The following is a 12,587-nucleotide window of genomic DNA, read 5'->3' on the forward strand; positions in this document are numbered from 1 at the left end:
CGAGCAATGGGGCGGACCTGGGGCGGGCCCTCGTGAGGGGGCGGGGCCTGAGACTGGGCGGGGCCGAGGAGAGGTCTGAGTCCAGGGAGGGCCGGGGGCTGCTGGACAGCGTAATGGGGGAGGGGCGCACGGGAGGCCCCGGGAGCCCTAAACCGGCCGCGGACCGGATCCCGACCCAGGCGCCAGAAAAGGACGATGGCAACCTCATCTCGAAATACTTGACCTGCACGCACTGAAGAACAGTGACCCTACTCTCTATCACAGGCAAATCTATGTGCCTAATCCCCCTAACGGAAGACTGCCCTTTTTTGAGCCTGACCCTGACCCTTCAGAACACCATCTCCACCTACCGGGTCGGGTGGCCTGCGCCTCGCCTTTTCGATCCGTTTGCGTCCCTTAGTCTTCAACTATGCAGAATAGCCCAGTCTATAAGGTTTAGTCCCCAAGCTGGCTCCACGGTCTGGCATGTAGGAAGGCCTGCGCGGTTCTGATTTTAAAGGCAAGTCCAGCCCGGCGTTGCTGGCTCACGCCTTTAATTGGGAAGCAGAGGCAGGCAGATCTCTGTGAGTTCAAGGCCAGCCTGGTCTACAGAGCCAGTGCCAGGACAGGTTCCAAAGCAATACAGAGAAATCCTGTCTCGAAACGAGACACAGAGAGAAAGACAGAGAGAGAGAGAAGCCCAGAAGTCCTAACCCCAAATGCCTCTTGGAGGTCCTTGTGTCCACACCCACGAAGGTCGGTCGACCCTGCTTGCCCACAGGGCCAGGAGGTCCCTGTACACCCTTTGCTTACCTAGAGTCACACGGAGTAATTCTCTTGGGGGTTATTGAATGGCCCTCTCTCTACTTTGAACACTAAACAAAGGAATCTACCACTGTTAAGGTCAGAAAAGTCCTAGTCAGTGCCCACAATTGCTCTATAGGGAGATTGTGACCCAGGGCCAATCAACATTGAAACCCAATTCAATAACCTTTTGCAGAGGCTAATTGTGCAACCATGCTTCTTCCCTCATGTACAAGCTTAACGTGACAGATATAGACTTAAAATTCTTAGTTCACTCAAATACATAGCTAAAAACAACTATCGTCTTACCAATTTTGAGACACCAAAAAGAGAGTATATTTGTCCTAACATATTAAAGCAAATTACAAAGCTACTGCTGTGGGTTGTACCAGCCAAAAAGCAGAACACAGTGCCTAAGCAATGTCTAGAAATGATAAGACAAGTAGATTTTAAATGGGTGGAGTGGTGCATGTCTTTAGTTCCAGAACTCTGAAAGCTGAAACAGGCAAGTCTCTGTGAATTAGAACCAGTCTGATCTACATAATTCCAGGTCAGCCAAAGCTACAAATAAAAACCCTGTGTGGGGAAAAAAAAAATGTCAGGAGGCAGAGGCAGGTGGAGCTCTGTTAAGTTCCAAGCCAACCAAGGCTACATAGTGAGGCCCTGTCTCAACAGTTTCATCCAAAAAATAAAAAAATAAATTAAAAAAGGGAAAAAAATGGCATACTCCCCACCAAAAAGTCAACTGTTCCTCTAACCAAAGAAATACACACTAAAAATATAGGAAACCCAGGTAGCACACAGCTTTTAATACCTTTAATCAAGAGGCAGAGGTAGGAGAGACTTTGTGAGTTGCAGGCCAGCCTGGTCTACAAAGTGAGTTCCAGGACAGACTCCAAAGCTACAGAGAAACCCTATCTCAAAAACAAACAACAACAAAGAAACCCTGTCTAGAAAAACAAAAGACAATGGCCAAGTGGTGGTGGCACACACCTTTAATCCCAGCACTCGGCAGGCAGAGGCAGGCAGATCTCTGTGAGTTTGTGACCAGCCTGGTCTACAAGAGCAAGTGCCAGGATAGGCTCCAAAGCTACACAGAGAAACCCTGTCTCTCAAAAAACCAAAATAATAATAATAATAATAATAATAATAATAATAATAATAGCATGCTTCTAGTGCAAAGAAGACTCACTCCTATAACCTCAGTACTCAAGAGGCTGAAGCAAGGCCTCCAGAGGTGGCTCAGTCATTCATAACGCCAGGTCCAGGAGATTCCATTCCTTTTCCAACCAGTAACCTCTTCAAGCCCTAAGCATGTGCGTGGAACACACACTTAAATGCAGATAAAACACTCACACACATGAAATAAACTGACTTTGAACCCAAGAATGTTGTATTTCTGAAACAACAAAACAAAAATCTACATTGAGATTCTATCTTACCCCAGTCAGAATGGCTGTAACCATCAATTTAAAAGAAAATGCTAGGGATGATAGTGGAAAGGACTTTCTACCCTATTGGTTGAAATGGAAATCAGGCCAGCCACCCTGGAAATTGGTATGCAGTCTACTCACAATACTAAGACAAGGGATTGGAGAAATGACTCAGAAGTTAGGAGTATATACTACACTGGGCTGCCCATGCCTTTAATCTCAGCACTCAGGAGGCTGAGGCAGGTGGATCTCTGTGAGCTGGGGACCAAGCCTGGTCTACAGAGTGAGTTCTAGGACAGCTTCCAAAGCTACAGAGAAACCCTGTCTTAGGTGGATCTCTGAGTTTCAGGTCTACAGATTGAGTGTCAGGACAGGCTCCAAAGCTACACAAAGAAACTGTTTGGGGGACGGGGGGAAAAGAGAGAGAAACCCTGTCCTTTTTGTTTGTTTGTTTTTTGTTTTTTTGTTTTGTTTTTCGAGACAGGGTTTCTTTGTGTAGCTTTGGAGCCCATCCTGGCACTTGCTCTGGAGACCAGGCTGGACTCAAACTCACAGAGATCTGCCTACTTCTCCCTCTTGATTTCTGGGATTAAAGGCATGCTCCATTACCACCTAGCCTGATCATGTGGTTTTTGTCTCAATCTGTTTATGTAGTGGAGTACTTTTACTGATTTATATATGTCTAACCATCCTTGCATCTCTGGGATGAAACCCACTTGATGTGTTCTTAGAATCAGTTTGCAACTATTTTATTGAGAATTTTTGCATCTACATTCATAGGGAAATTGGTCTGTAATTCTCTTTCTATGTTGGATCTTTGTATGGTTTACGTATCAGGGTAAGAGTGCCTTTTTTAAAAGAATTAGGAAATGTCCCTCCAGTTTCTATTTTACAGATTTTTTGTTTGTTTGTTTTTTGTTTTTTTGGTTTTTCGAGACAGGGTTTCTCTGTGTCTTTGGAGGCTGTCTGGAACTAGCTCTTGTAGACCAGGCTGGTCTCAAACTCACAGAGATCCTCCTGCCTCTGCCTCCTAAGTGCTGGGATTAAATGCGTGCGCCACGCCCAGCTATTTTACAGATTTTTTTATGACAATTTTTTGTTTTTCTTTTATTTTAAAGATTTTATTTATTTATTATGTATACAAGATTCTGCTTCCATGTATATCTACACACCAGAAAAGGGCACAAGATCTCATAACAGATGTTTGTGAGCCACCATGTGGTTGTTGGGAATTGAATTTAGGAACTCTGGAAGTGCAGCCAGTACTCTTAACCTCTGAACCATCTCTCCAGCCCCGTATTTTACAGATTTAATGAAGAATCATTCACATCCATTCCTCTCTGAAGGTCTGGTAGAATTCTGCATTGGATCCTTCATAAATTTTATTTAAATTGGAAACAATTTTATACATTTTATTTAAATAGAAATGATTTTGTACATTTGATTTAAGTTAGAAATGATCTAATTTCCTTCTCCCTTCCATCTAATCTATCAAGTCATTTGGGGCAGGGCCTAGGCCCTCCCCTTATGGCAACTCTTGTAACACAGTTTGTCCAACAAGCCCACACCTACTGAAAAGGCCACACCTCCTAGTAGTGCCTCTCTAATGCCCAAACAGTCAAATATGAGCCAATGGAGGCCATTGCTGATCAAACCATCACACAGACATACCAGAAAGTCTCAATTTAACACCAAAGAAGACAGCCTTATATCTTTGTACATGGAATGCTCTAAATTCTGTGGGAACTCCTTCGACCATAAGATCATACTGCCTGTTTTTTATTTATACATACATACATACATACATACATACATACATACATATGTGTGCCACTAAGTTAAGTCACCATAAGCAGCCAAATAGATAATGAAATCTTGATCTGTGGAGGAGATGGCTCAGTTGGTAAAGTGTAAGTTTGAGGACCTGTGCCTGACTCTCCAGCACCCAGTTATAAAGGTGGGCATGGGGGCATACATAGTCTGTAACTCCAACACTTGGGAGCAGATGGCTGGATACTCTAGGAGCACACTGGCCAGCCACTCTAGCTGAATCCATGAGCTCCAAGTTCAGTGACAGGCTCTGTCTCAAAAAATAAATGAATAAGGGTCGGGCATTGGTGGCACACGCCTTTAATTCCAGCACTCGGGAGGCAGAGGCAGGCGGATCTCTGTGAGTTCGAGGCCAGCCTGGTCTCCAGAGCAAGTGCTAGGATAGGCTCCAAAGCTACACATAAACCCTGTCTGGAAAAACCAAAAATAAATAAATAAATAAATAAAGACATTTTTAACCTTACACTCATGAGAATGCACAAATACCCACAGGCACATATACACACACCCACAGAACATACACACATAAGAATACATGGTAAGGGGGCTGGAGAGATGGCTCAGAGGTTAAGAGCACTGACTGCTCTTCCAGAGGACCTGAGTTCAATTCCCAGCACCCACATGGCAGCTCACAACTATCCAGTTCCAGGGGATTTGATACCTTCACACCAATGCACATATCTAGAACCATGTCATTCTGGATGCAGAGGCAATCACTCTTTCCAGGAGTGAAACCACTAACTACAATGAGCTTCAGGGCAACTAAGGCTACCTAGACCTTGTCTCAGAGAGACAGACAGACAGAAAGGAAGGAAATGTGTGTACACACACACACACACACACACACACACACACACACACACACACACGACTATTAATCATAAAGAAAAATGAGTCCTAATTTGAGCAGAGGCAAGTGGATATCTGTGAGTTTAAGGCCAACCTGGTTCACAGAGTGAGTTTCAGGACAGCCAGGGCTACACAGAGAAACCCTGTTTTGGGTTTTGGTTTGAGTTTTGGTTTTTTGAGACAAACCTACTGTCCTACTGCCTCCTGAGTGTTGGGATTAAAGGCATGTGCCACCATCACCTGGCATTGAAACCCTGTATTGAAAAACCAAACAAACAAAGAAAAATTGTCATTTATTGTGATGTTTTATATTGGTTTTCAACTTGACAGTATCTAGAGACAGGTGATACCTAAGAGATAGGTGGTGACTGTAAAGGAACTATCCATGTCAGATTAATTATAATGGAAACCCATGTTAATAATTTGCTGGACTGGGGTCATGGGCTGAATAAGAAGAAGGTACGCAAGGTGGTGGTGGCCCACGCCTTTAGTCCCAGCACTCCAGAGGCAGAGGCAGGCAGATCCCTGTGAGTTCAAGATCAGCATGGTCTATAAGAGCTGGCTCCAGGACAGGCTCAAAAGCCACAGAGAAACTGTCTAAGAAAAAAAAAAAAAAAGGAGAAGGCAAGCTGAACACTGCCATTCATTGCTCTCTGCTTCCTGACTGTGGAGGTGATCTGACTCAGCTGCCCCATGTTTCTGACACCATGTCATCTCTACTACAGTGCCCAAATAAAGCCTTTTTTCTTAAGTTGTTTCTGTCACAGTATTTCATCACAGCAGCAGGAAAAGTAACTAACACATTCATATTAATTTAAAAAAAATTATACACGAAGGAAGCCACTGACAACAGGGGATTGACTAATAGAACACACAAAGCAGCCACTACTGCTTTGTGTGTTTATTTAGTGACTTTTGTTTGAGGCTCAAGTTAGCCTCTTATTTTCCATCCAGGCTGGTTAACCTTGAACTTGTGATCCCTGTGCCTCAACATCCTGGGAGATTCTTCATTTATTTTAAGAGGAGTCTCAAGCTCAGTGGCCAATACACATACTGTTCCTTGTAGAGCAGTGGTTCTTAACCTTCCAAATGCTGTGACCCTTTAATTCAGGTCCTCTGGATACAGTGATCCCAACCATAGAATTTTCATTGCTATTCCATAACTATAATTTTGCTACTGTTATGAATCATAATGTAAGTACCTGATTACAGGACGGTCTTAGGCAACCCCTGTGATATAGGGTCCTTCCACCCCCAAAGGGGGTCTCACAGCTTGAGAGCTGCCATTGTAGAATATGCAAGTTTGGTTCCCAGCACCCAAGGCAGGTGCCACACAACCACGAGTAACTCGACTCCAGCTGATCCTCCAGTTTCCACAGTGGGCAGCTGTATTTGGTTGCACACATCATCTTCCCACATACGTGTAAATTAAAAAAACAAAACAAAACAAAACAAAAACTTTTTAAAAAGGAAGTGTCTAACGGGAGGCAGAGGCAGAGGCAAAGGCAGATCTCTGTGAGTTCGAAGCCAGCCTGGTCTACAGAGCGAGTTCCAGGACAGGCTCCAAAACAATACAGAGAAACCCTGTCTTGAAAAACCAAAAAAAAAACAAAACAAAACAAAAAAAAACCTTTTTAAAAAGGAAGTGTCTAATGGGAGGCAGAGGCAGGTGGATCTTTGTGAGTTCGAGACCAGCCTGATCTACAAGAGCTTCTTCCAGGACAGCCTCCAAAGTCACAGAGAAACCCTGTCTTGAAAAATCAAAAACAAAAACAAAAGGTAGTCTAGTCCTGACCTCTAACCTCTATAACTCGTGTTTATCCTGTCTTAACTTCTTGAATAGAATAGCAGGTGTGTGACACTGCCAGATTTACAAATAAAGTTTGCTTTATTTGCTTTTCAAAATAAGGTCTTTTGTAGCCCAGGCTGGCCATGAACTCCCCAGATAATCAAAGATGTCCTTAAACTCCTGATTGGCTTTCTCTATCTCTCAAGAGCTAGGATTACAGGTATGAGCCTTGAGCATGACTACAAATGGTGTTTATAAGGACTTTTTAAATGATGAGTAAGTATTCTACTCATCAAGGGCATGTAAAAGGTTCAACAAGGGAAAAACACTTAAATAATCACAGAGGTGGCTCTGGAACCATCCATGCTTATTTCATAATGGTTGCACTAGTTTATCTTTTACCAGTAATGAGTAGGAATTCCTCTTTCACTGGGCTGTGGTAGCACATGCCTTTAATCCAGCACTTGGAAAACAGAGGTAGGAGGATCTCTGAATTCAAGGCCAGCCTGGTCTACAGAGTGAGTTTCAGGATTGCCAGGGCTACAGGGAGAAATCTGGTCTGGAAAACCTAAGAGAGAGAGAGAGAGAGAGAGAGAGAGAGAGAGAGAGAGAGAGAGAGACTCTTCCCTAAAAAAGTTCATCTTTCTTTATATCTTACCTAGCATTTTTAAAATAATTTATTTATTTTATTTGCATTGATGCTTTGCCTGCATGTATGTCTGCGTGAGGGTGTCAGATCTTGGAGTTACAGACAGTTGTGAGCTGCCACGTGGGTGCTGGGAATTGAACCCAGGTCCTCTGGAAAAGCAGTCAGTGCTCTTGACTGCTGAGCCATCTCTCCAGCCCTTACCTAGCATTTTAAAAAAGATTTTATTATGTGTATGAGTGTTTTGCATGCATGTATGTTTGTGGACCATGGTTGTCAAGTGTCCTAGAAGGTTAGAAGAGAGAGTCAGCTCCCCCTTGAAGTGGAGTCACAGAGGGTTGTGAATCACCATGTGGGTGCTGGGAATAGGATTCTGGTCCTCTTGTAGAACAGTCAGTGCTCTTAACTGCTGAGTCCTCTCTTTTGTGCCTCCTAGTCTGTTTCTTTCTTGATGAAAGCCATTTGACTGTCATGAGATAAAATATCAATGCATTTTAATTTGCCTGATACACCTGATTTTAGCATTTATTGGTGGCACAAGCCTTTAATTCTGGCACTAAGGAAGCAGAGGCCAGGGAATCTCTGTGAGTTTAAGGCCATCCTGGAGTATATAATAAGCTCCAGATCAGACCAGCCAGGGCTACACAGTGAGACCCCCCAACACATACACTTTTTTTTTTTTTTTTTGAGACAGGTTTTCTCTGTGTAGCTTTGAAGCCTGTCCTGGAACTCACTCTGTAGATCAGACTGGCCTCCAAGTCACACAGATCTGACTGCCTCCGCCTTGCACGTGCTGCCATTAAAGGTATGTGCCACTACCATCGGCTTCTGTATGATTTTTTTAATATTATTTATTTTTATTTTATGTACATTGATGTTTTGCCTACATGAATATCTGTGAAGGTGCCAGGTCCCCTGGAATTGGAGCTACAGAAAGTTGTAAGCTGACATGTGGGTGCTGGGAATTGAACCTAAGTCTTCTGGAAGAGCAATCAGTGCTCTTAACAGATGAGCCATCTCTCCAGCCCTGTATGATTTTTATTTATTTATTGTGGTGCTGGGGAAATCAAACCTATGCCCCCCCCACACATGATAGACCACAGAGGTGTGTCCCAAATCTCATCTTCTAAATTCTATTCCAGTTATTTATTTTATGTATGTGCAAGCTCCTTTAGCCCTTGAACGAATCTCTTTTTGTTGGGTTCTGAGGATCAAACCCAGGTCCACATGCTTGTTCTGCAAACATTTTACCAACTGAGCTATCTTCACAACCTTGATCTTATTTTTTGTTTTTTACTTGGAAGTTGGTAAGATGGCTCGGTAGGCAGAGGCTCTTGCTGCTAAGCTGGAAGACCTGAGTTCTATCCACAAGATCCACTTGGCAGAAGGAGAGAGCTGAGGTTATTCTCTGATATCCACACTTGAACTAGGGCATTCCAACACCACCAATAAATAAATAGTGTCATTAATAAACATGTAACAGGCTTATTTATTTTAATTATGTGAATGTGTGTGAGCATATGCAAGTGAGTACAGATGCCTACACAGGCCAAGAGATGTCAGATGCCTTGGAACTAGAGTAGCATGTATTTGTAGGCTTTCACATGGGTGCTGGGAAGTGAACCGAGGTCCTCTAGAAAAGCAGCCACTGCTCTTAACCACTTAGTCAACACCCTAGCCCCATAAATAATTTTGTTTTGTTTGAGGCAGGATTTCTCTGTGTAGAACTAGTTGTCCTGGAACTTCCCCTATAGACCAGCTGGCCTCGAACTCAGAGATATGCCTGCCTCTGCCTCCCGAATGCTGGGATTAAAGGCTTGAGCCACCATTGCTTTGATATAAATATTTTTTTTTCTTTTCTTCTTTTTTTTGGGGGGGAAGGGGTTCAAGACAGGGTTTTTCTGTGTAGCTCTGGTCCTCCTGCACCTCTCTCCATAGACCAGGCTGGCCTTGAACTCACAAGAGATCTGCCTGCCTCTGCCTCCTGAGTGCTAGGATTAGAGGTGTGTGCCACCACCACAAGGCACTTATTTAAGTATTATCTGTGTTTTTTACAGGGATGTCAAGGATTCAAACCCAGATAAATCCTCATGCTTAAACATCAAGCTATCTCACTCAAAGAACCATCTCCCCAGCCCATTCTCTAAATAGTGTTTACCCACTGTGTAGCCAGAACAACAGGTGCATGTCAACACAGGAGCTTGCATTTCAGAAAAACAATTGCAGTGAGGCTGGCGGTGTAATTTAGTTGGTCAAGCGCTTGCTTAACATGAGAAAAGCACTAGTTTTGATGCTTGGTATGGAATAAATGGGGTGTGGTGGTACAGATCTTTACCCTAGTCTAACACTCAGGAAGTAGATACAGGGGGATCAGATGTTGAACATCTTCTGCAACATAGCAAGTTTCAGCCTGAAGTCAAGGAGATGGAGGAGGAGGAAAAGGAGGAGGAGGAGGAGGAGGAGGAAGCAGCCAGGCAGTGGTGTATACCTTTAACCCCAGCACTCAGGAGGCAGAGGCAGGAGGATCTCTGTGAACCTGTCTACAGAACAAGTTCCAGGACAGGCTCCAAAACAATACAGAGAAACCCAGGAGGTGGTGGCACACACCTTTGATCACAGCACTTGTGAGGTAGAGGCAAACTGGCGCTGATCTCTGTGAGTTTTAGGCCAGCCTGATCTACAGAGTGACTTCCAGGACAGTCAAGGGTGTGATACAGAGAAATCCTGTCTCGAAAAAACCAAAAGCAAACAAAACAAAAAAACAATATTTGTAGCTGCCTCACAATCTTACCAACACCACCTCCCATTTGGAACTGTAGCCTCAAACTGCAAGCCAAAATGAACCCTTCCTTCTTTTGTTTAAAAACAAAGTAAAAAGTCAGTGACCTTCCCCTACCCCTTTACCTGCTTAGTCTTAAAACACCTTGTCTCTCTATCACCCCACCTTGGATTTCCTGAGTCCATCATTTTGACAGTCAGGTTCTTCCTGGATTCCATCTTTCCGGAGCTGTGATCCAGGGAGGGAGGGCAGTGTATGCAGAGGCAAAGATGAGGAACGAAAGCTTTTGTTTCTGTGGGTGCCCCATGGATTCAAATTGTAGCCATCTTTTTTTTTTTTTTCTTCGTTTCTTGGAGAGAGGGTTGCTTTGGAGCTTGTCTTGGAACTCTCTCTGTAGACCAGGCTGGCATCGAACTCACAGAGAACTCGGCTCTGGCTCCCGAGTGCTGGGATTAAAGGCATATGCCACCACCAACCAGCAAATCATAGCCATCTTGTTGAACAACTTGTTGCCCCAGAACTGATCTCTGTGGGCTGTGGTTTCCCACCTGTAAAACAGGAATAAATAGCCATATTTACTTCTTAGGCTAAGGTGAATGTGAGGACGTCAGTCAGTCAGGCAGGCTAACATATGCTCAGCAGTCTCCATGCACTTCTGTGTAGGGAAGTGGGCATGGGGGCATTCCAGGGCAAAGGAGGTACAAAGTTAGCCCATATTCCAACTCCCTCCCAAAGGTCCCTTCCCAGCATTGGAAAGGACAGAAATAGAACAGATTTCAGTCTACAGGGGTGAGGGTCCTGAGGCGCCAAGAATCTCCAGAGGCCAAGGAGCTGACCAGGAGCAGTTGGGGGAAGGCTGGAAGAAACCAACCTTCCTGCATCACCAGGGCTTGATGGGGCTCCTGTAGCAATGGGGGAAGTGGCTATCTCCTGCCTGGCCAGGACACCAGGAAGCCCCAGGGCCTGGGACAGCAGGCTTTGGTCACAATCACAAGGGTGGCTGGGCCTTATTGCAGCTCTTATCTGGCCTGACCTTGTAGGGCTGACCACTCCCAGCTTCTGGAAAATGTGGCCCTCTGCCCTGCTGAGGCCTCTTTCTCCTGGGGTGGGCCCTCAGCGCCAGTTCTACCCCTTGGCCCACCACCTTGGGATGCTTTTTCAGGCCCCAACCCAGATCCAGTTCTCGGAAATCTCTGTTTCCACCTGGAGTCCCTCAGGTATCTCTGACTCACCAGGCAGGATTTGCTCCAGGCCCTCTCCTGGTGTTGCTATAGGCCCAGGACCCTGTTGCCCAAGTCCTAGCCACTGCCACTCCCTATCCCCTCCCCCCAAGTCCTGCCAATTTGAATTCCTAACCCTCCCTCTGCCTCCTCCCTAGACCCTGTTCCTTCTCCAGGGTGGGGGAAGGAATCTTCCAGATAAGGACATGAGGGCAAAGGGACACACCTGGTTTCAGACCCAGGCCCTGCCACCACTTGCTAACCAACTTTGGCAGATGACCTCTGCTCTCTGAACCTGAGTTTCCCCATCTGTAGAAGGGAAGCAGAACAGAACTCTGGATAAGGCTGCTTGTGGCAGAAAGAGCTAAGGCACAAGGTTAGGTCTCTGCAGTCCCAAAGGACACCTGGAAACCAATGCTTGGATGGTCTCAGTCACAAATAAATCCAGCCTTTCCTAAAGTACAGTGCGTGTTCTATACCACATAAATGTTGACAGTGTGGTAAAGGCATTGTTAATTAGGAGAGGTACTGGGGTAAATGAGTAATTCAAGTGACTGGGGTTTATGCCTGGGGCTGTTGGAGCCTATAGGAAGGCTATTAATCTGGGAGAACTGAGATAAATGACAAAGAACAATGTTTGTTTTTTCTTTCTTTCTTTTCTTTAGGTCATAGCCCAGGCTGTCCTTGAACTCACAGGGATTTCCTTCCTCTGCCTCCTGAATGCTAGGATTAAAGGTGTGTGCCATGTTCAGGCATGGTGGCCTTTAATCCCAGCTCTCGGATGTCTGTGAGTTCAGGGCCAGCCTCGGCTACAGATCGAGTTCCCGGACAGGCTCCAAAACAATACAGAGAAACCCTGTTTCGAAAAACAAAACAAAAGGTGTATGCCACTATGCCAGACCTAAGCACAGTTTTTTGAGACATGGTCATTTATAGACCAGGCTAGTCTCCAACCAGCTTTGTAACTTAGGCTCCCCTTCAACTCCTGATCCTCCTCCCTGCACTTCCCAAATGTTGGGATTTTAAAGAAACTTGAAGAAGTTGTAGTGATCTAGTTGAAGTCTCAGGCTAGGTGGTAGGCCATTAAAAACAAAACAAAACAAAACAAAACAAAAAACCATTAAGTTTATGTTGTCTCCAATTTGCTTGTGAACAACTGGGCAGGCCTCAGCTATCCTCACAATGTGGGTTCTGAAGATTTAATTTAACTCAACTGCTCCACTCCATAGCAATCATCTTTACCTGCTGAGCCATCTCA

Source organism: Cricetulus griseus, chromosome 4 (assembly GCF_003668045.3).
Source record: "Cricetulus griseus strain 17A/GY chromosome 4, alternate assembly CriGri-PICRH-1.0, whole genome shotgun sequence".
In the NCBI taxonomy this organism is placed as follows: Eukaryota; Metazoa; Chordata; class Mammalia; order Rodentia; family Cricetidae; genus Cricetulus; species Cricetulus griseus.